At 38.3% G+C, this 21,542-nt stretch overlaps 1 protein-coding gene and 1 pseudogene across 6 annotated transcripts in view; both read left to right on the top strand.

The window, feature by feature from the left end:
* Nucleotides 1–21,542, top strand: part of COG5 (component of oligomeric golgi complex 5) — a 439,997-nt gene that overhangs the window by 294,491 nt on the left and 123,964 nt on the right. The gene's annotated exons all lie outside the window — the stretch shown is intronic.
* LOC118620294 lies at nucleotides 7,465–9,732 on the top strand (annotated as a pseudogene).

Below are 21,542 nucleotides of genomic sequence, written 5' to 3'. Positions count from 1 at the left end.
GTGCCCTTAGCGGGAACCGAACCCAGGTCTCTCTGTACCGCAGGCCAACGCTCCAACCGCTGAGCCAAACCGGCCAGGGCTCGTTGGTATTTTGATGGCGATTGCATTGAATCTATAGATTGCTTTGGGTAATATGGACATTTTAATGATGTTAATTCTTCCAATCCATGAACAAAGTATGTGCTTCCACTTTTTTATATCTTCCTCTATTTCTTTTTTCAATGTCCCATAGTTTTCTGCAAATGGGTCCTTTAGTTCTTTGATTAAGTTTATTTCTAGGTATCTTAATTTTTTTGCCAGGATGGTAAATGGGATTGTTTTTTCGGTTTCTCTTTCTGTGAGTTCATCATTGGTGTATAAGAATGCCGTCAATTTCTTGACATTAATTTTGTATTCTCCTACTTTGCCAAATTCATTTATTAAGTCTAGTAAATTTTTGATGGAGTCTTTAGGGTTTTCTATGTATAATATCATGTCATCTGCAAATATTGACAGTTTCACTTCCTCTTGTCCAATTTGGATCCCTTTTATTTTTTCTTCATGTTTGATTGCTGTGGCTAAGACTTCCAGGACAATGTTAAATAAGAGTGGTGAAAGTGGACATCCCTGTCTTGTTCCGGTTTGTAAGGGAAATGTTTTTAGTTTTTGCCCATTGTGTATGATGTTGGCTATAGGTCTTTCATATTTGGCTTTTATTATGTCGAGATATGATCCCTCTATTCCCAGATTGCTGAGCATTTTTATCAGAAATGGATGCTGGATTTTGTCGAATGTTTTTTCAGCATCTATTGATATGATCATGTGGTTTTTGTTCTTCATTTTGTTTATGTGGTGTATTCCATTTATTGATTTGTGAATATTGTTCCAGCCTTGCATCCCTGGGATGAATCTCACTTGGTCATGATGAATAATTTTTTTGATGTATTGCTGGATCTGATTTGCTCGTATTTTGTTCAGAATTTTGGCATCTATGTTCATCAGGGATATTGGCCTGTAGTTTTCTTTCTTTGTAGTGTCTTTTTCTGGTTTTGGAATTACAATTATGCTGGCCTCATAAAACAAGTTTGGAAGTCTTCCTTCTTCTTGTATTTTTTGAAATAGTTTGAGTAGAATGGGTTTTAGTTCTTTTTTGAATGTTCGGTAAAACTCCTCCGTGAAGCCATCCAGGCCTGGGATTTTGTTTGCTGAGAGAGTCTTGAGTACCTCTTCAATTTTCTTAGTTGTTATTGGTCTGTTTAAGTTTTCTATCTCTTCCCAGTCCAGTTTTGGGAGACTGTGTGTTTCTAGAAATTTGTCCATTTCGCTTAGATTGTCAGATGTGTTGCCATATAATTGTTCATAGTGGCTGTTAATGATCTTTTGTATTTCTGTGGTGTCAGTTGGTACTTCTCCTCTTTCATTTCTAATTTTGTGTATTTGGGTTCTCTCTCTTTGTTTCTTGGTGAGCCTAGCTAAGGGTCCATCAATCTTGTTTATCTTTTCAAAAAACTAGCTCTTTGTTTCTTCGATCCTTTGAATTGTTGTTTTGGTCTCTATGTCATTTATTTCTGCTCTGATCTTTACTATTTCCTTTCTTCTACTTGCTCTGGGGTTTTCTTTTTGTTTGCTTTCTAATTCTTTAAGTTGTGAGGTTAGACAGTCAATTAGAAATTTTTCCTGTTTCTTGAGGTAGGCCTATAGTGCTTTGAACTTCCCTCTCAGACCTGCTTTTGCTGCATCTCATAGATTTTGTGTTGTGTGTTCATTTTCATTGCTTTCCAGGAAGTTTTTTATTTCTTCCTTGATCCCCTCGGTAACCCATTCATTGTTTAATATCATGCTATTTAGCCTCCACATGTTCAAATGTCTTTGCATGTTCTTCTCGCAATTGATTTCTAGTTTCATGCCATTGTTATCTGAGAAGATGTTTGATATGATTTCAGTCTTCTTGAACTTGTTGAGATTTAGTTTGTGTCCTATCATGTGGTCTATCTTTGAGAATGTCCCATGTGCACTTGAGACGAATGTGAATTTTGTAGTTTTGGGGTGTAATTCTCTGTAGATATCTGTTAAATTCATTTGGTCTAGTGCTTCATTTACAGTCTCTGTTTCCTTGCTAATTTTTTGTCTAAAGGATCTATACAGTGATGTCAACGGGGTGTTGAAGTCCCCTGCTATGATGGTATTGCTGTTGCTTTCTCCTTTGAAGTCCTTCCGATGATTTTTAATATATTTTGGTGCTCCTATATTGGGTGCATATATGTTTGTCAAGGTTATATCTTCCTGTTGGATAGATCTTTTCTTTGTCTTTAGTTATGGCTTTCATTTTGAAATCTATTTTATCAGATATGAGTATTGCTACCGCAGCTTTTTTTTGCTTGGAAAATTTTTTTCCATTTCTTTACTTTCAACCTATGTGAGTCTTTTGTTGTGAGGTGGGTCTCTTATAAACAACATATAGATGAGTCATGCTTTCTTATCCAATCAGCTACTCTGTGTCTTTTTATCGGAGCATTTAGTCCTTATTGATATGTACTTATTTATTGCCATTTTTGTTTAGTTTGGTTATATTGTTCTTCCTATTTCTTCTACTATTTACAGCAGTAACATCTCTTGTAGTGCTGGTTTGGTGCTAATGTATTCCCTTAGCCTTTTTTTGTCTGGGAAGCTCTGTATTTGACCTTCTATTTTGAATGACAGCCTTGCTGGGTAGAGTAGTCTTGGATTCAGATTTTTGTTTTTCATGACCTTGATTATTTCCTGCCATTCCCTTCTGGCCTGTAGTGTTTCTTGTGAAAAGTCAGCTCAGAGCCTTATGGGGTTTCCTTTGTAGGTAACCTGTTGCTTATCTCTTGCTGCTTTTAGGATTCTCTTTGTCTTTAATTTTTGACATTTGAATTACAATGTGTCTTGGTGTGGGCCTGTTTGGGTTCTTCTTACTTGGGACTCTCTGTGCCTCTTGAACTTGAATGACTTCTTCCTTCAGCAAATTAGGGACGTTTTCTGTCACTATTTCTTTGACTATATTCTCTAATCCTTGCTCATTTTCTTCTTCTTCGGGGACTCCTATTATGCAAATATTATTACGTTTCCAGTTGTCCCTATATTGTGGTTTTTAAACATGATTTCCCATTAAAAGAAACAGAGGTTCCTTGAGGAAATGACTGATTCGAGGTCTGGGGCAGGAAATGTGTAGGACAATTCTGTAACCCTATGTACTAAAAAGTAAGGACGACACCAAAGAGTATAAGGATTGTATTAAAAGGACTCAGGAATCAATTTAAGTAGATATCTACCAAGGAATGATAAATTTAGCATCAGTAAGGATCACAATCCCAAGGGATTGAAATTCATCAGGTATGCCTAAATCCCTGAGTTTTTAATTTTAAAGAAATACTTAGTAGTTATCCTTGATAAAACTTACTCCTTACTTTGAAAACTGGTAAATAAAGAAGACAAAAGTCACACATTTTTCCTGCCTTTCCTATACGAATAATATCTCAATAAAAGCAAATAATTGATGCCAGAAGTATCTATTTATAAAAGTATCACCTGTAGCCCTGGCCGGTTTGGCTCTACGGTTAGAGCGTTAGCCCATGGACCAGAGAGTCCCGGGTTCTGTTCCCGCTAAGGGTACATACCTTGGTTGCAGTCCCTGGCTTCGGTTGGGTTGTGTGGGTGGCAACCAGTCAATGTTTCTCTCTGACATTGATGTTTCTCTCTCTGTCTTCCTTTTTCTCTCCTTCCCGCTTTATCTGAAGATAAATGAAAAAATGTCCTCAGGTGAGGATTAAAAAAAAAGTATCACCTGTAATAAATGTACAAAGAATGTTAAAACATCTTTATTTTGAAATGTCCTGGTGGAACTGTGATTATTAATGAGTGCTAATATCATAAAAAGCACAAACTACATATTCAGTAGTCTTATCAGAAATTATAAAGCAGGAATCTAATAAAATCTCTTATCTATTGCAGTGGTTTTTTTATTTTATTGCACATCAGAATCACTTGGAGAGTGTTTTAAAATCCCAAAGCCTAGGTTGCAATTACATTAAGGTCTCTGAGGGTGAGACCTAGGCATCAGGAATTTTGAAAGCTCTGGAGTTGTTTCAGTGTACAGTCAAGGTTGAAATACACTGTTTTAGATCCAACTGATAATTTATAGGAAATACAGCTATCAGAGGAGGACAATCAGCAAAATCTAGACTGTGGGAAACTCTATAGGATATATGGCCCAGTTTATCAAACGAATAATTAAAAAGAATAAATGGGTAAAAAGGATCTGTGAAAGCTGTAGAAAGGTTTGTGAAGAGAAATCTTGAAAGAAAATTATAAATAAGTTAAATAATAAATTTAATTAAGTTAAAAATTTATAGTATAGATCCAAAGTAAGCTAATGAAAACTTGGACTTTGGTTCTTTTCCACTTTGTTAAAAGGACAAGAATTTTCCTCTTGCTTTTCAGATATAAGAAGACATTTTTATTTGTTTTTTGTTCATTCTTACCAAATGATATTTTTCCATCAGTTTATTTTAGATAGAGTGGAAGGGAGGGAGAGAGAGAAAAAAATATTAATGCAAGAGAGACACATTGATTGGTTGCCTCCTGTATCACCCTGACTGGGGCAGGTAATTGAACTTGCAATTCAAGTATGTTCTCTTGACTGGAAATCGAACCTGCAACCCTTTGGTATTCGGGCTGATGCTTCAACCACTCAGCAAAACAAGCCAGGACAAGGAAATATTTCTAAAGCATTTTGATAAATTATATATATTTCTCCCTACTTAGTCCTTCCAGAATTTGGCAATTCTTAATAAAGAGTCATGGCAATTAGTTTCTTTGCATAAAATCAATAAGACAAGTTTCAGTTGTGGTTTTAGTTACCAAGTCTGACTGGATGTCATGTCTGAGAGAGACATGTCTGACTCTGGATATCAACAGAAAGAATTCAGGCCCAAACCTTGAGGTGGGGGGATGTGGTAGGCAGTTAGATGAGATGAGCAGAGCAAGGACAATGGACCAGATACAGAAGGTCACCAGGGCAGAAAGCCCTGGGTGCCTAGCAAAGGAAAATTGTAGGGTGGGATCTCATCCCCAGGGTGAACTTTCCTCCTCTAGCATATCACTGGTCATGTAATTTGGATCCCCTTACCTCTCCTCCCTAGAGATAGCATCTAGGATTCCGTTGTATTTCAGCTCCCGGCCCAGAAAAACTGCAAAAGCAGACCAGTGACCTCACAGATGACCTCAGGACCAGCTACATTGGATAATGACCCCGTGCCCTGATGCCAACCATTCAATCAGTGGGGACTCTACCCTAAAAGGATACACCTGAAAAACTGATGAATATTCTATTAAGATCTTCCCCTGGGACCTACCCTGAAATCTCCACCCTTAAAACCCTTAGGACAGAGGACCCAGTGTGCGCTTTCTCACGGAAGTACGTCTGCACATTTCCCTTTCCCTACCCTCTACCCCTCTCCCTCTCCCTTTCTCCCACAAGGCGCATTACCATTACCTTCCTCACCCCCAAGCTCTAAAGGCCCTTCCTTTACATCTACAACTTGTTTCCTAAGCCCATTTCTTCTACAGATTACTTCTTCTACCTCTGTGATTTTTCAAATAAATGTTCTCTTATTAAAAAAGAAAGAAAGAAGTTATAGCCCTAGCTGGGTAGATCAGTTAGTTAGAGCGTCATCCTGATACTCGAAGGTTGTGGGTTTAATTTCTGGTCAGGGCACATACAAGAATCAACCAGTGACTGCATAAAGTGGAACAACAAAAATCAATGTTTCTCTCCCCACCCCACCCCACCCCCATCTGAAGATAAATGGAAAAAATATCCTCGGTTGAGGATTAAAAAACAAACAAACAAACAAAAAACCTGAAACAATAAATCAGGCTTGATGATATATTAACTAATTATAATATATGAAATATTTATGGGTACTAAATCAAACCATAAAAAATCAGAAGTTAATCAGGCAAATGTGATCATTGATTGTTATTGTAAAGTGTGATAAGAGCACTGTGTTATGTTTTTTTTTAAAAATAGTCTACTATTAGCCCTGGCTGGTTTGGCTTAGTGATTAGAGCATCAGATCTCGAACTGAAGAGTCATGGGTTCGATTCCAGTCAAGAGCATGTACCTTGGTTTCAGTACATCCCTGGCCTTGGTCTGGGTTGTGTGGGAGGCAACCAACCAATGTGTCTCACATCAATGTTTCTCTCTCTCTCTCTCTCTCTCCTTCCCCTTCCTCCCCCTCCCTCTCTCCTTCTTCCCTCCCCTCTCCCTCTCCCTCTCTTTCTCCCTCACACTCTACCTGCAGATAAATGGAAAATATTCTTGGATAAGGATTAAATAAATAAATAGTCTACTGTTAGAGATACATGCAGAAATATTTACAGATGAAATTGTAATCACTGATCCATCATCTCCAACTGGTCCAATTCTGTTTCTAACAGGATACTAAGTTTGCTTTTCAAAGGCAACAGGCCTAAACCACAAGTTATACAGTCAAAGCACGTACAGAGGTGAGAATTTTGACCTCTAATTATACCTAGAACCAAAGGATTGGGACATGACCAGAACTTGAACACAGGAACCCTTTAAGAAGCAATTGGTCCATTGTCCAGGAATATCTGGTGCTGAATCTCCTTGCTATATCTTACCACAAATGGTCAAATTCCAAAGCTCTTCCAATGAAACCTGTCCCAACAGAGCTTCCACATACCAACCCACCTCATCCTTCCCTAACCCTTTAAATTCCACCCCAAACCCTTGATCTGATAGGTAGATTTGAATCTTGCCTCCTGTCTCTTTGCTGGTCAGGCTCCCAGAAAGCTTTGTCTTTTCTCAGAAGCTGATATTCTATGCAAGTCAGGCAGTGAGCCTTTGCCCCATACCAAAATGATATGGTGTTTGTGATTTGCTCCCAAATAGCTGGTAGTAGTGGAGGAGGATTGGCTAGGAATTTAGATAAACAAAATTGAGTTGATAAGTGCTGAAGTACTTATTATATGTTTGAAATCTGTAACAGTTTTGTGTGTGTGTGTGTGTGTTTCAAAATATCAAGGAAAGTATTTAAGGCAGAAGAAGTCAGCAAAGAAGAATAAGAAAAACAGAAAATCCAGGACAGAATGAAGTCATGGAGAGTTCTCAAAGGGAAGAGTGGTCAACAAAGATCAAGTGAGAGGAGATTAGCAAAGTACCCACTGCTCTTGGCAGTCAGAATGATATTGTAAAATTTTACCAAAATAAGTTCAGTGCACTGTGGCATTTGCAGTCTGGATGAGGCAAGAAATGTGTGTAGACTATCATTACAAGGAGTTACAGATCAGTGGCTACAAGTGAATAGTTTATAGAATCAAGGGGGAGCATTTTGCCATGTTATTTGTATTTTTGTTCATTTATACTATGAAGGCATGTTCAGGTATTTCTCTTAAAATTGATAGGAAGCTAAAAATACAAAGAGAGGAATAGCCATGAAGGAGATGAGATACAATGTAATGGGTCAAGTGCAGAAGCTGAAGGATTGGTTTTGTACAGAATGGAAACTTATTCCTGTGAAGAAAGTTGAAGACTACAAACATTTATAGGGAAATAGAAGGTTAAAAAGTTGAAGAGATTTTATTCTGGCAACCTTTATGTTTTCTGTGAGATAGGGAAAGGTGGTCATCTTCATATCATAAGTGGATTCAGCGTTGGCTAGGTAGAAGGTAGAAGGAAATTGTGTATGCTTTGTATTCCTGCTAAAAGTTCCCTTGTGATACAGAATGCATACCCAGTTGGTATTGAATTCTATAACTTTGTGCTGCTGCTATAAGAAACCTAGGAACCATAGCTAGATATTTCCAGACAGTTATTCCACCCTAATTTTATTTATATATAAATAATATGTTTATTTTTATATATTATATATAATTTTTATATATATATAATTGGGGTACAGGGATTTTCTTAGGGTTTCTTTTTAGTTAGATTCTCCATTCAGAACTTAATCTTTTAGGCTTTGATTGGATTTTCTACTCAAAACTTGCATTTTAATATCACTTTATCTTACATGGGGTTTCTTCTGAGTTTTATAAAGGTCTGTTTTTTATTCTGATTTTGGCTTTATAGTTAATAAAAATTATAATTTAAAAATTAATCCAAAATACTTAATCCTCAATAAAATGTACTTACAATTAATATTAATTTATATAAGCATTTACTTGCTTATACTTACTATATGTCTTGGATCATAGATTTTTTTTGTTTTTAATTTATCTTTATTGTTGAAAGTATTATAGATGTCCCTCCTTTTTTCCCCCACTGACACCTTCCTCCCCGCTCCCACCCTCCATCTTCACCACACTCTGTGTCCATTGGTTATGCATATATGCATATAAGTTCTTTGCTTTATCTCTTCATGAACCCCCTCCTTCCCTCTGACATTTTTCAGTCTTTTCCATGCTTCCATGTCTCTGGATCTATTTTGCTTGTCAGTTTATTTGTACATTAGGTTCCACCTATAAGTGAAATCATGTGAAAGTTGTCTTTCTCTGATTGGCTCATTTCACTTAGCATACTATTCTCCAGGTCCCTCCATGTGATCTCAAAGGGTAAGAGATCTTTCTTTCTTATAACTGCAAAGTATTCCATTATGTAAATGTACCACAGCTTTTTTATCTACGTATATACTGATAGACACTTGGGCTGTTTCTAGGTCTTAGCTATTGTAATTAGTGTTCCTGCGAACACAGGGGTGCAAATATACTTTCTGATTGGTGTCGCAGGCTTTTTGGGATATATTCCTAGAGGTGGGATCACTGGGTCAAAAGACAATTTCATTTTTAATTTTTTGAGGAAACAACATATTGTTTTTCATAGTGGCTGCACCAGTCTGCATTCCCACCAGCAGTGTACTAGAGTCCCCTGGTCTCCACACCCTCGCCAACATTTGTTTGATGATTTGTTGATGGCAGCCATTCTGGCAGGTATGAGGTCATACCTCATAGTCATTTTAATTTACATCTCTCTGATGGTTAGTGACGTTGTGCATTTTTTCATATGTCTCTTGACCATTTATTTGTATATCCATTTTGGAGAAGTGTCTACCCATAGATTTCTTGAACTTAGAAGGATAAGTTATTGTCCACTTCACTGGCCAAATTAATAAGGGTAATGGGAAAACTTATTAACTTGGGGCAACTGACTTACCTATGTTTTATTCTGGTACTTTATTTTACTTCTGAACTATTTCCGTAGTGTATTTGGGCTATTTTTTAATACTACTTTAAACAATTATACATAATTTTAAAATAATACTTTAAACAATATTTTTATTAAAAAACTGATTTTGTTTTATCTCTTCCGGAGTCGGTGACTTCAGGCATTCATAGTGGTCCAACATATGACGTACCATCAGAGGCTATCCTACAATACAGCCTTTCACAGAACTAGGCTGTCCTGAACCTCTGGTAATAGAATTCTCTACCTTTATAACAAGGAGGTTAGGAAAGTACCAAAATCTGCATGTGTCATGTGCCCAGCCTGACTTCTCCGAGTTCGTGCTGTGCAACCTAAAGTTCCAATAAAGTTCTCAAAAACGGAAAAGCATGTCAGCAGAACCTATGGGGGGTCCATGTGTGTGCTAAATGTGTCTGTGACAGGTGTGTGCTTTCCTTATTGAGGAACAGAAAATTGATGTGAAAGTATTGAAGGCACAAGCACAGAGTAAGAAAGCTAAATTTAAAAAAAAGATTGAGTAATAAAAGCAATTAAAAGGCTTGTTCTGTTAAAAACAACAGCCACCTGATTTTGTTTTGTATTAGGAATGAAAAATGTAGTCCATGATACCAGTATTTGAAAAGCAGGTGTTTATAAGACTACTATATGTCCCTAAATATTTTACTTTTATATAATTTTGTTGATGTGAATGAAGTATAATTTATTTTATTATGGCAGGCAGATTGTAATATGACCCCAATGATCCCTGCCTCCTGGTATTTATACCCTGTGTGATGTTTTCCCCTCAAGTATAGGTAGAACTTGCTTCTAACCTACATAACATGCAAAGGGGGTGTCTCTTCTGTGATTAGGTTACATAGGACTGACTATTCAGCTAACCCTCTATTTTGCAGACCTCAATTTAACAGAATTCAGATTTAATGAACACAATTTCTGTTCTGTATGTCATATGTGAAAAGTTTCACCATGTTCATTTTAAAATGCTTTTAACCAAGATTTGCTTATAATTAAATCAACAGATTATTTTTTGTTATTAATTCACTGTTATTTTAACAAATTTTAGCACCTAGGCTATATTTTGGAGAAAACACTGTAGTGATTTCACTGACCTAAATAAATATTACATATATACAACTATAGTCTACATATTTAAATCCGAGTCACTGCTCATAAATAGTGTTCAATGAATGATTAGCATGTGATCACCATATCACACAAGGTAATTGCTTCTGTTGTCACATGGAGTGACTTTCTGCAGCAGTTGTAACATGTGTAGGCTGATGTTCCCACATGTGGTAAGCCACGCCCTAGCCATGTGCAAATGTTTAATCTTGGTGCCTGGTGAATGTACACATTTACTAGACCTATTCAGTATAAATTTAAAATTACAGTAATACATATAGAAAACTTTTCTGTGAAATAAACTTTTCATACATACTTAATTTTAAATACACAAACGTGTCGACAAAGTAAAAACAGGTAAACAAATTTTTCAATTTTTTATTATATGCATTCTGAAAGTCTACTTTATTATGTAATGGAATTTTGGCTTTAATGGACACCTCCTCGACTGAATTAGTCCATTATATCGAGGTTTTCCTGTAACTTCTATCTTGTTAGCAGTCTTTATTGCTTTCTTGATTTGTAAGTTTTGGTAGAATAAGCAACTACATTGGAGAGTTCCACTTGGCAAGAAACTAAGATTGACCTCCAGCCAACAACAAGCTAATATTGAGGCCCTCAGTCCTATCGCCTTCAGGGAACTGAATCCTGTCAACAAAAACATGAGCTTGGAATCAGATCCTTGCCCACTCGAACATTTAGATGAAACTCCAGCCCTGTGATAGGGCCTAAAGCATAGGACCCAGCATACCTAACCCACAGAAACTCAGATAATAAATGGGTTTTTAAAATTAGCAGCTATAGCCCTGGCCGGTTTGACTCAGCAGTTAGAGCATTGGCCTGCGGAACAGAGAATCCCAGTCCAGTTCCCACTAAGGGCATGTACCTCGGTTGCAGTTTGTCCCCTGCCCCGGTTGGTGTCATGTGAGTGGCAACCACTCGATGTGTCTCTCTCACATTAATGTTTCTCTCTCTTCTTCCCTCTCTCCCTCCCACTCTATCTGAAGATAAATGCAAACATGTCCTTGGGTGAGGACAAAAATAATAATAATAATAACTAAGCAGTTATGTTTGTGGCAATTTATTTTTTAGCAATAGGTATCTAATATAATTACAAATCAGAAAATGTTTTTAAGACATACCAAACCAGTATATATTACTAGCCTCTGTTACTTTCATAGTACTGGGTAATTTAGGTTCAAGGCCTGACAGTTTTTTGGGAACTGAGCCAGTTGGGTAGCAATATAATTACAAAGGAGAAACCCAACCCAGTCATTGAGGCTGACTCTCTAAGGCTAAGGTGTCTAAAGAACTCTGCAGGTTGTTAAAATAAGAGCAGCAGCTTCTACTGGGATAATCTACCTTAAATTTTTCGCATTTTCTGTCTCTTCTGTCTTACTCTTTCCCCAGATATCCAGATGGGTCATGTTCTTGCTTCACTCAGGCCCTCCCTGTCTGTAATATATAAATTACCACTCTAACCTTGCTTTATTTTTCTTTACTGCCTAATATTATGTTACATACTAATTTGTTTATTGTCCTCCTTTTCTAGATTACAGGTTCCTTATGGGTAGGAATTTTGCCTATTTTGTCCATTACTGTGAATGCATCGTTTACAGTAGTACTTATATAGTAAATGATCAGCAAATATTTATTGAACAGATGAATGATGAAATCTAAGTAGATTTTGCACTGCCCTGTTTGAATTGTCAGAAGGTTGGAAGGTTTAAGGAGCACTGTTTATTCTTGTCCCAGACCTCAGTGGCCTAGAGATGCAGTAGCAGCAGCATACATACAGGTCAAGATTTACTACTACTACTCAAGACTAAGGCAAGAGCTATGAGTATTACAGGTTTGGGATAAAGCAAATATTAAGGTATCCTCTGAAGCCTCGAACTGGGCAATCTGGGAGTGGTGAGGTAACTAAAACTAGACTATTAGAAGCCAGTCAAAGAAAGACAAGTATCACATGATCTCACTTATATGTGAAATCTAATGAACAAAATAAACCGACAAACAAAATAGGTTCATTGACATGGAAGTAGGGAACAGACCAACTAATCTCAGAGGAAAGGAGGTGGGGCGGAAAGAGATTAAATTTATATGCATATATAGGACACAGACAATAGTTCTGTGAAGGCCTGGGGGATGGGGCAGAAGTAGGGTGGAGGGTGTCTATGGGGGAAGGAAGGGGAGACATCTATAGTACTGTCAACAATAATTTTTTTTAAAAAGACTAGACTATTTGAATCTGAGGAAATTATTTTATTCCAAAGCTAGACTTCTCTTTGTTCTTTTTTCAGTCCATTTGTACATTTATTGACTCACAGTGCCTCATGTTATTCTAGGTAAAGGAAATATAGAGACAAGTCAAATAATACCTCTGCTGTCATTACACTTGCGTTCTAAATGAGGAAGATAGTCAACACAGATTAAGAAATAATTTCTTATAGTATTCATTGCTATGAAGAAAGTAAAACAAGGTACTGGACTAAAGATAGGAAGAAAAAGAAGGAATACACAATTTCTATTCATCTCTACATGAATTAACTCAAGGTTTGGGTGCGTCTAAGCTTACATATTTTTGAATGTACAAGTTTTTATTACAATGAACTGAAGAAGTCAGGGATAAGGGAATAAAAACAAAGACACAGTTTTTGTTTGTTTTTTCATTTTTAAATTTTTTTTTTCTTTTTTGGGGGTTTTATTTCTTAATTTCTTTTTCTCCTTTCCCTTCTCTACCCCTTCCCCCTCCTCCTTCACCTCCTCCTTTCTTCTGCTTCTTCTTCACAGATAGTCTTAATCTGAGGGTTTCTTTCCCTCGACCAAAAGTATGTACATAAATTTATTTTTCTAAATTATAAAATATTATTTTAATAGTAATAAAATTGATTAATATGAGTTTCATCTCCATGTTAATGCCTATGTTGGAATTACTAGTAATTAATTAAAAAGAACAATAACTTGCACAAGGGGATAATCTGGGTAATAAATTACCAAGTTGTCCAGCCATTGTGGCTCAGTGGTTGAGCGCTGACCCATGCACCAAGAGGTTGCCAGTTCGATTCCCGGTCAGGACACACGCCCAGGCTGTGGGCCCGATCCTCAGTTTGGGGCATGCAGGAGGCAGCCAATCGATGTTCTCTCTCATCGATGTTTCTCTCTCTCTCCTTCTCACTTCCTCTCTCTCTAAGATCAATAAAGGAAAAAATAAAATAAATAAATAAATAAATAACCAAATAACAGGGAATTGATAACCTGTCATTTTCTATCTGTAAATGATTTGTTAGATTATAAAGGTATGCAATATATGTTCTGCAAATATTTATCAAATAATTTATTATAATCGAGTTTGTAGGTAGTTATTGTGAATACTTTATAACTACATATAAAAGAAAGTAAAGTAGAATATAGATTCAAGAATTAAATATGTAATATTTATAAGCTTTAAATATTAGACTTAACTAGCATGAAGTTAATTAATCACATTAACTGAGATAATATAGTCAAAGTTTGGCTCTCTGAATTTCTTAATCATGATTTGTTCTTTGTATAGATAAAATTTCTATGAAAGTAAGCATACTGTCCATTAAAAAACTTAATTCATTCTATCATTAAGAAATATTTACTTGCCCTGGCTGGTTTGGCTTAACGGTAAGAGCTTCAGCCTGCGGACCAGAGAGTCCTGGGTTCGGTTCCCGCTAAGGGCATGTACCTCGGTTGCAGTTTGTCCCTGGCCCCGCTTGCGGTCGTGTGGGTGGCAACCAGTTGATGTGTCTCTCTCACATCGATGTTTCTCTCTCTTTCTTCTTCCCTCTTTCCCTTCTGCTCTGTCTGAAGATAAATGCAAAAAATATACTCAGGTGAGGATTAAAAAAATATATATATATATTTACTCAATTTCTACTACTATATCAGGTGCTGTGCTGAGTACCAAATAATGCATTGAAGAAAACGAGCATTGTTCTTGTCCTAATAGAGTTTACAGTCAAGTTGAGAAAACAATCTTTAGAAAAATATAATTAGAAATTGTGTTAAATGCAAAGAAGGCAAAGAACAGGTTTTTTTTTTATCCTCACCTGAGAACATTTTTCCATTTTTTGTTCAGATAGAGTGGGAGAGAAGAGAGGAAGAGAGAGAGAGAAACATCAGCGTGAAAGGGACACATCCAGTGGCTGCCTCCCACACGACCCAACCAGGACTGGGGACAAACTGCAACTGAGATATGTGCCCCTAATGGTAACTGAACCCGGGTCTCTCTGGACTATAGGCCGATGCTCCAACCTCTGAGCCAAACCGGCCAGGGTGCAAAGAACAGATTTTTATGAGAGAATGACCAAAAGAATATGGTTTGGCTAGACTGCTAAGGTTTGCTGAATGTTGTCAAAAGACATGAGGCTCCTGAGTCAGTGCAAAAGGACTTCATTAATCACAGCACAGCAAACAGCTTGAGGCTCAGAGTATTGGTTGGTTCCCTAGCCTCTAGGTCTCATTAGGAAACAGAATATAGGCCCAAGTGGTTGGTATGCCTGCTGTGAGTTCACATCGCAAGTGGGAATCTACCGCTTTTGTAATAAGCAGTAAGGAAACTTGAAGTTACCTCCCATCTCTCTGCATTGCTTGTGACAAATATGAACCTGATAAGTGGCTTGGATAAAGAACAATTAGGGCTTCCCATTATTACCATACCCTTGCAGGAATGTATTGGGACACTCAGGGCTGTGGTGGATTGCTGCTTCTTCAGGGGAGGAGGGATTTCAAAGAAATCCTCTCTGAGAGTTTTTTTGTGTTTTTTTTTATAATGAGTTTATTTGAGAACAACAAAGAGTTGCAATTTAGAACATGCCTTTTAATGATGAACCACAAACAAGTCCAGAGGACAAAAGGAAGGAATGTTCATGGGGTTCAGATTGCTGTTGAAAGCAAACAGTCCTTGGCAGGAACCTGGGGATCTGAGGTATGGTGGATTTTCATTGGCTGAACTGTAAAAGCCTTTCATTGGCTGAGTGGTTGCTGAGCGAAGAGGAACTATTCTTCTGGCTGAAGTAGTAGAGAAACATCTTTCTGTTGGAGATGAAGAGTATGTGTCTTTCTTGGGCTCCAGCAGAGGGAGGGCGGACTGGGCTGGAATTGTGTGGGGAAACTTAGGATTTGGAGGGCGCTCAGAGCTTTTGCTAAGTTGTGGCAATGCAGAATGCAGAACAGTGACCATCTTATTTCTTACCAGGGCCTTGGGAGAGGCAGTGGCTCCTCCCTGGGAGATTCAACCCCACCCAGGTGGGCCCAGATTTTTTTTTTTTTTTCCTTCCATTTATTGCAGAAAGAAATCTCTGGCACCAGAAACTGTTAGACCATCAGCTCAGAGTTCTTCTTCCCGGACTTGCTCCCTCTAAGCTCAGAGGGAAAGCAGCCTGAGGGGCGCCAGAGATACACGGGAAAGAACTGAGCTGCTTGACCCTGGAGGGAGAGCTGAAGAGGGGGCCCTCTCCTGGACAGATGTGCTTTCAAAGGCCCCTGTTCCCTTGGTGAGCCCTTCCCTGGGGTGGCAGACAGCTGCCATATCTGGGGTTCCAGCAACCTGGCTCACACTGTTTGCCCCACCCTGGTGATTCCTTTTTTTTTTTTTTAAAGCAGCTTTAGCCCTGGCCGGTATGGCTTAGCCTCTGGAGCATCATCCTGACAATAGAAGGGTCTCAGGTTCAATTCCCCATGAAAGGCATATACCTGGGTTACAGGTTTGATCCCCAGCCTCAGTCAGGGTCATGGTTGTACGGGAGGCAACCAGTCAGTGTGTTTCTCTCACATCAATGTTTCTCTCTTTTCCTACCCCCCTTCCATTTTATCTAAAACTAAATGGAAAAATACCTCGGGTGAGGATTAACAAAAAACAAACCAAAAATAGTGTTACTAGGGTATAATTGACATATATTAAACTGAACATGCTTAAAGTGTACCATTTGGTAAGTTTTGACATATATATGCATACCCATGAAACCATGACAGTCAAGATCTGAGGACATAAAAGTTACCTGTACCCCTTTGTAATTCCCCTCTATTCCATCTCCTCTCTCCTTCCCCAGGCAAATACTGATCTGATTTTTATCACTGTATATTGGTTTACATTTTTTAGAACGTAGTACAAATTAAATGATAAAGCATGAATTATGTATTCCTATTTGTCTTTCATGTAGCATGATTATATTTAGATTCATCTATATTGTGCTTGTGTTCTTATTGATGGATATAATATTCCATTGTCCCAGATTTTGTTTATATATATACCTATTGTTGGACATTTGGGTTATTTTCAAATTTTGGCAATTACAAAAGGTGCTTTGAATATTCATATACAAGTAGTTATATGGACATATGTCTTTATTTTTATTGGATAAATGTCTAGAAGAAAATGGTTTGACCATATGGTAGGTATATTTTTAACATTTTCAAAAATATGTTTATTAATTATTTTAGGTAGGAAGGGAGAAGGAGAGAGAGATAGAAACATTGGTGAGAAAGAAACATTGATCAGCTGCCTCCTGCACATCCCCTACTACAGATGGAGCCCACTACCCAGGCATGTGCCCTTACTGGGAATTGAACTGGCAACCTCTTGGTGCATGAGACAGTGCTCAATCCACTGAGCCTCACTGGCCAGGCATGTAGTTAACATTTTAAGGACATGACAGATGCTTTTGCAAAATAATTGTACAATTTTGTTTTCCACCAACAGTAGATGAGAGTTCCAGTTTTTCTCTCCTCCCCAACGTTTGATCTTTTTATTTTATCCACTATTAACAGCAATATTGTCATATTTAATTGATTTTCATTGCATTTTGCTAATGACTAAAGATGTTAACTATTTTTTTCCTTTTTAAATGTATCTTTGTTGTTGAATGTATTATAGATGTCCCTCATTTTCCCCCCCTTGACCCCCTCCTTCCCACACCCGCTCCCCTCCTTTCTTCCCCTCACTATTGTCTATATCTATTGGTTATGCATATATGCATATAAGTTCTTTGGTTTCTCTCTTCCTGCCCCACCTACCCCCTTCCCTTTGTGGTTCATCAGTCTAACAGCCAATTTGTGCTTCCCAATCCCTTCATCTTTTTCATCCAGTTCCCCTCCCATCTGGCAAACAACAAAAAGTTCTCTGTATCTATGGGTCTGTTTCTGTTCTGCTTGCTCATTTTGTTTGTAGACTCATTTGTTGATAGATATGTATTTATTGACATTTTATTGTTCATACTTTTTATCTTCTTCCTCAAGAAAACCCATCAACACTTCATATAATACTGGTTTGGTGGTGATGAACTACTTCAGCTTTTTCTTGTCTGGGAAACTCTTTACATGACCATCAATTCTAAATGACAGCTTTGCAGTATAATCTTGGTTGTAGGTCCTTGCTTTTCATCACTCTGAATATTTCTTGCCAATCCCTTCTGGCCTGAAAAGATTCTTTTGAGAAATCAGCTGACAGTCTTATGGAAGCTGCATCATAGGTAAACTAACTGCTTTTCTCTTGCTGCTTTTGAGATTCTCTTTGTCTTTAACCTTTTGCATTTTGATGATGATTTGTCTTGGTGTGGACCTTTTTGGGTTCCACTTGTTTGGGACTCTCTGTGCTTCCTAGACTTGTATATCTGTTTCCTTCACCAAGTTAGGGAAGTTTTCCATGATTATTTTTTCAAATAGGTTTTCAGTTTCTTGCTCTCTCTTCTCCTTCTGGCACTTCCATGATGTGAATATTGGTACGTTTGAAATTGTCCCACAGCCTCCTTATATTATCCTTATTTTTTTGTATTCTTTTTTCTTTTTGCTATTCTGATTGGGTTTTTTTTTTGGTTTTTTTTGCTTCCTTATATTCCAACTTGATGGTTTGCTTCTTGGTTTCACCTACTCTACTATTGATTCCCTGTAAATTATTCTTTATTTCAGTTAGTACATCCTTTGTTTCTGACTGGTCTTTTTTTATGCTCTTGAGGCCCTCATTAAGTTCCTTGATGTTCTCACGAAGTTTCTTGAAATTCTCACTAAGTTCATTGAGTATCCTTATAAGCAGTGTTTTGAACTCCACATCTGTTGGATTGCTTATCTCCATTTCATTTAGTTCTTTCCCTGGACTTTTATTTTGTTCTTTCATTTGGGACATGTTTCTTTGTCTCCTCATTTTGGCTGCCTCTCAATGTTTGTTTCTATGTGTTAGAGTTGCTATATCTCCTAGGTTTCCTATGGCAGACTTTTACAGTAGATGTCCTGGAGGGTCCAGTGGCCCCGATCACCCCAGGTGGGCCCTCAAGGTACACTCCTCATCTAGACTTTATACTATTCTGTTGTAATTGAGTCTTCACTGCTATTGGCACATCATTGGGAGGGATTTACTCATGCTGATCAGTTGTAAGGACTGGCTGTGACCATTGACCACTGGCCTCTGACTACCTTGGATGATCAGTTGTTCAGAGCAAGACTTACTTCAGCAGGGCTCTGGTACCCACTGAGTCCATTCCTTGAATATGTCACTTGTGGAGGTAATTGGTGGTGGTGCTTCGACATGATCTGAAGCTGTTCACTGGGTGTGTGGCTTTGGGTCAAGGTCAGCCACTGCCTGTGTTCTACCCAGGGCCACTAGGCATAAGCTACAAAGCGATTTGCCAATGGCTGCTTCTTGTGCTGTGCTTAGAGGTGTCCAGGCAAAGCCAATCTGTGAACCAAGGCTGGTAGCTTCTAGTGCTAGGCCTGGGACCACTTAATGAGAGGTATGGGCCTCACTGAGGCCAGATGCTGCTTGTTTGAAGAAATCTGAAGCAGGAGCCAAAATAGGCCAATCCGATGGTAAAGCCACTGGAAACAGCTTGGGTGGGCCAGAAAGTTGGGCAGGTCAGGGCCTCAGGGAGCCACTAGGGCAGTGAAAACAGTGTGAGCCAGATTGCTGGAATTCCAGATATGGCAGGTGTCTGCTGGTCAGAGGCTCCGTGGGGGAAGGGCTTACCAAAGGAACAAGGGCCTCCTTCAGCAGGTCTATCCTGGAGAAAGCTGCCTTTCCAGCCCTCACCCTGATGCCAAACAACTCAGTTCTTCCCCATATATCTCTGGTGCCTTTCAAGCTGCTGCCCCTCCACAATGGAGCTCAGAGGGAGCAAGTCCAGGAAAGTCCCTGCCAGGCCCTTTAAGAGGTATTGCCTACGCCCTGGCCAGTTTGGTTCAGCGGTTAGAGCATCGGCCTGCGGTCCAGAGAGACCCGGGTTCGGTTCCCGCTAAGGGCACGTACCTCGGTTGCAGTTTGTCCCCAACCCTGGTTGTTCGTGTGGATGGCAGCCACTCAATGTGTCCCTTTCACATCGATGTTTCTCTCTCTCTCCCTCCCACTCTATCTGAACAAAAAATGGAAAAAATGTCCTCGGGTGAGGATTAAAAAAATAAAATAAAATAAAATGATTGACAATGATTTTTTTTAAAAAAGAGGTATTGCCTGGGACTCCAGCAGCCTCAGCCTCCCTCAGCCTCAGTTCCTACTGGTTTTTATAGCCAGATGGTATGGGGAATTCTCTTCCTGGCACTGGAACCCGGAGCTGGGAGCCTTAGGTGAGACGGGGATCCCTTGCTCCTCAGGGAGGACTTTCCCAACTGAGGTGTCTCTCCTGTTTTTTATCTGCCACATGTGGGTATGGAACCAGCCTGTTTGTGTCTCCACCCCTGCTACCAGTCTCAGTGTGGCTTCTTCTTTAATTTCATAGTTGTAGGACTTCCGTTCAGCTAGATTTCAGGCAGTTCTGAAGGATGTTTGTTCTGTAGTTTAGTTGTAATTTTGGTGTTGTTGTGGAAGGAGGCAAGTACCATGTGTACCTATGCCGCCATCTTTATGGAAGCCCATCTGACCTCCAATGTTAACTATTTTTAATGTGCTTATTTGCTTATTCATATACCTTCTTTGATAAAAGTCCCACTTTCAAAATTAGGTTGTTTTCTTATTATTGAGATTTGACAGTTCTTTATATATTCTAGATACAAATCCTTTATCAATTTTATGAAAAATTTATTTTTCCTCTCTGGGGCTTGTTGTTTCATTTTCTTAGGTGTCTTTTGAAGAGCAGATGTTTTCAATTTAGATAACATTCAGTTTATCAGTTTATTGTTTTGTAGATCATACTTTTGTGTTCATGCCTAACCCAAGGACAGAAGGCTGTCTCATGCTTTCTTATAGAAGATTTATAGTTTTAGGTTTTATATTTGGGTCTTGAGTCTTCTCTGTGTTAATTTTTATATAAGGTTGAATTAAATTTTTTTTCATATACATATCTAATTGTTTTAGTGTTCTTTGTTGAAATGTGCCTGGTGTCCACTAAGTTGCCTTTACACCTTGGTCAAAATTTGAAATCTGTTTTATGTCATTCATCTCTCTATCTGCCTGTACAGTACATTAATATCAATGTTTTGATTTATATAGTTTTATAAATCTTGTAATCAAGTAGTGTTATTTTTTTTTTTCACTTTATTCTTTTTGTTGTTGTTGTTACTAATCCTCGCTGCAGGATATTTTTTCCATTGATTCTTATAGAGAGTGGAATGGAGGGAGGGAGTAAGAGAGAGAGAGAGAAACATTTAAGTGAGAGAGACACATCGATTGTTGCCTCCCACATGCACCCTAACTGGGGCCAGGGATCGAACCTGCAACCCAGGTATGTTGCCCTTGATTGGAAGTCAAACTTGTGACCTTTTGGGATGCAGGCCAACACTTTGACCTCTGACCCACATTGGGTAGGGCTCAACTTTATTCTTTATGGTTATTCTAGGTGGTTTCTATTTTCTTTATTGATTTTAGAGAGAGATGAAGGGAGGGAGAGAGAGATGGAAGCATTGATAAGAGGGAACATTGATTGACCACCTCCTGTATGCCTTCTACCTGGGATTTGGCCCACAACTTGGGCATGTGCCCTGACCAGGAATCGATTTGATGACCTCTTGGTGTATGGGTTGACACTCAACCACTGAGCCACATTGGCTAGGCTGGTGCTTTTCATTTTTATATGAATTTGAGAAATTTTTTTTCAATTTCTATAAAAGTGAGGGAGGACGGTGGGTGGAGGTAGAAGAAGGCATAGAAGGGATAAATGGTGTTGGGGGAAAAATAATGCCTTTTATAATTAAAAATAAAGTTTTGACATAAAAAAAGAATTTCTACAAAAGAAAAACTGCATTGATTATTATATATAAA

The sequence above is a fragment of the Molossus molossus genome, unplaced genomic scaffold, assembly GCF_014108415.1.
Source record: "Molossus molossus isolate mMolMol1 unplaced genomic scaffold, mMolMol1.p scaffold_m16_p_7, whole genome shotgun sequence".
Lineage (NCBI taxonomy): Eukaryota > Metazoa > Chordata > Mammalia > Chiroptera > Molossidae > Molossus > Molossus molossus.
The sequence above is the reverse complement of the archived record's forward strand: the minus strand, read 5'-3'. Positions and strand labels throughout refer to the sequence as shown.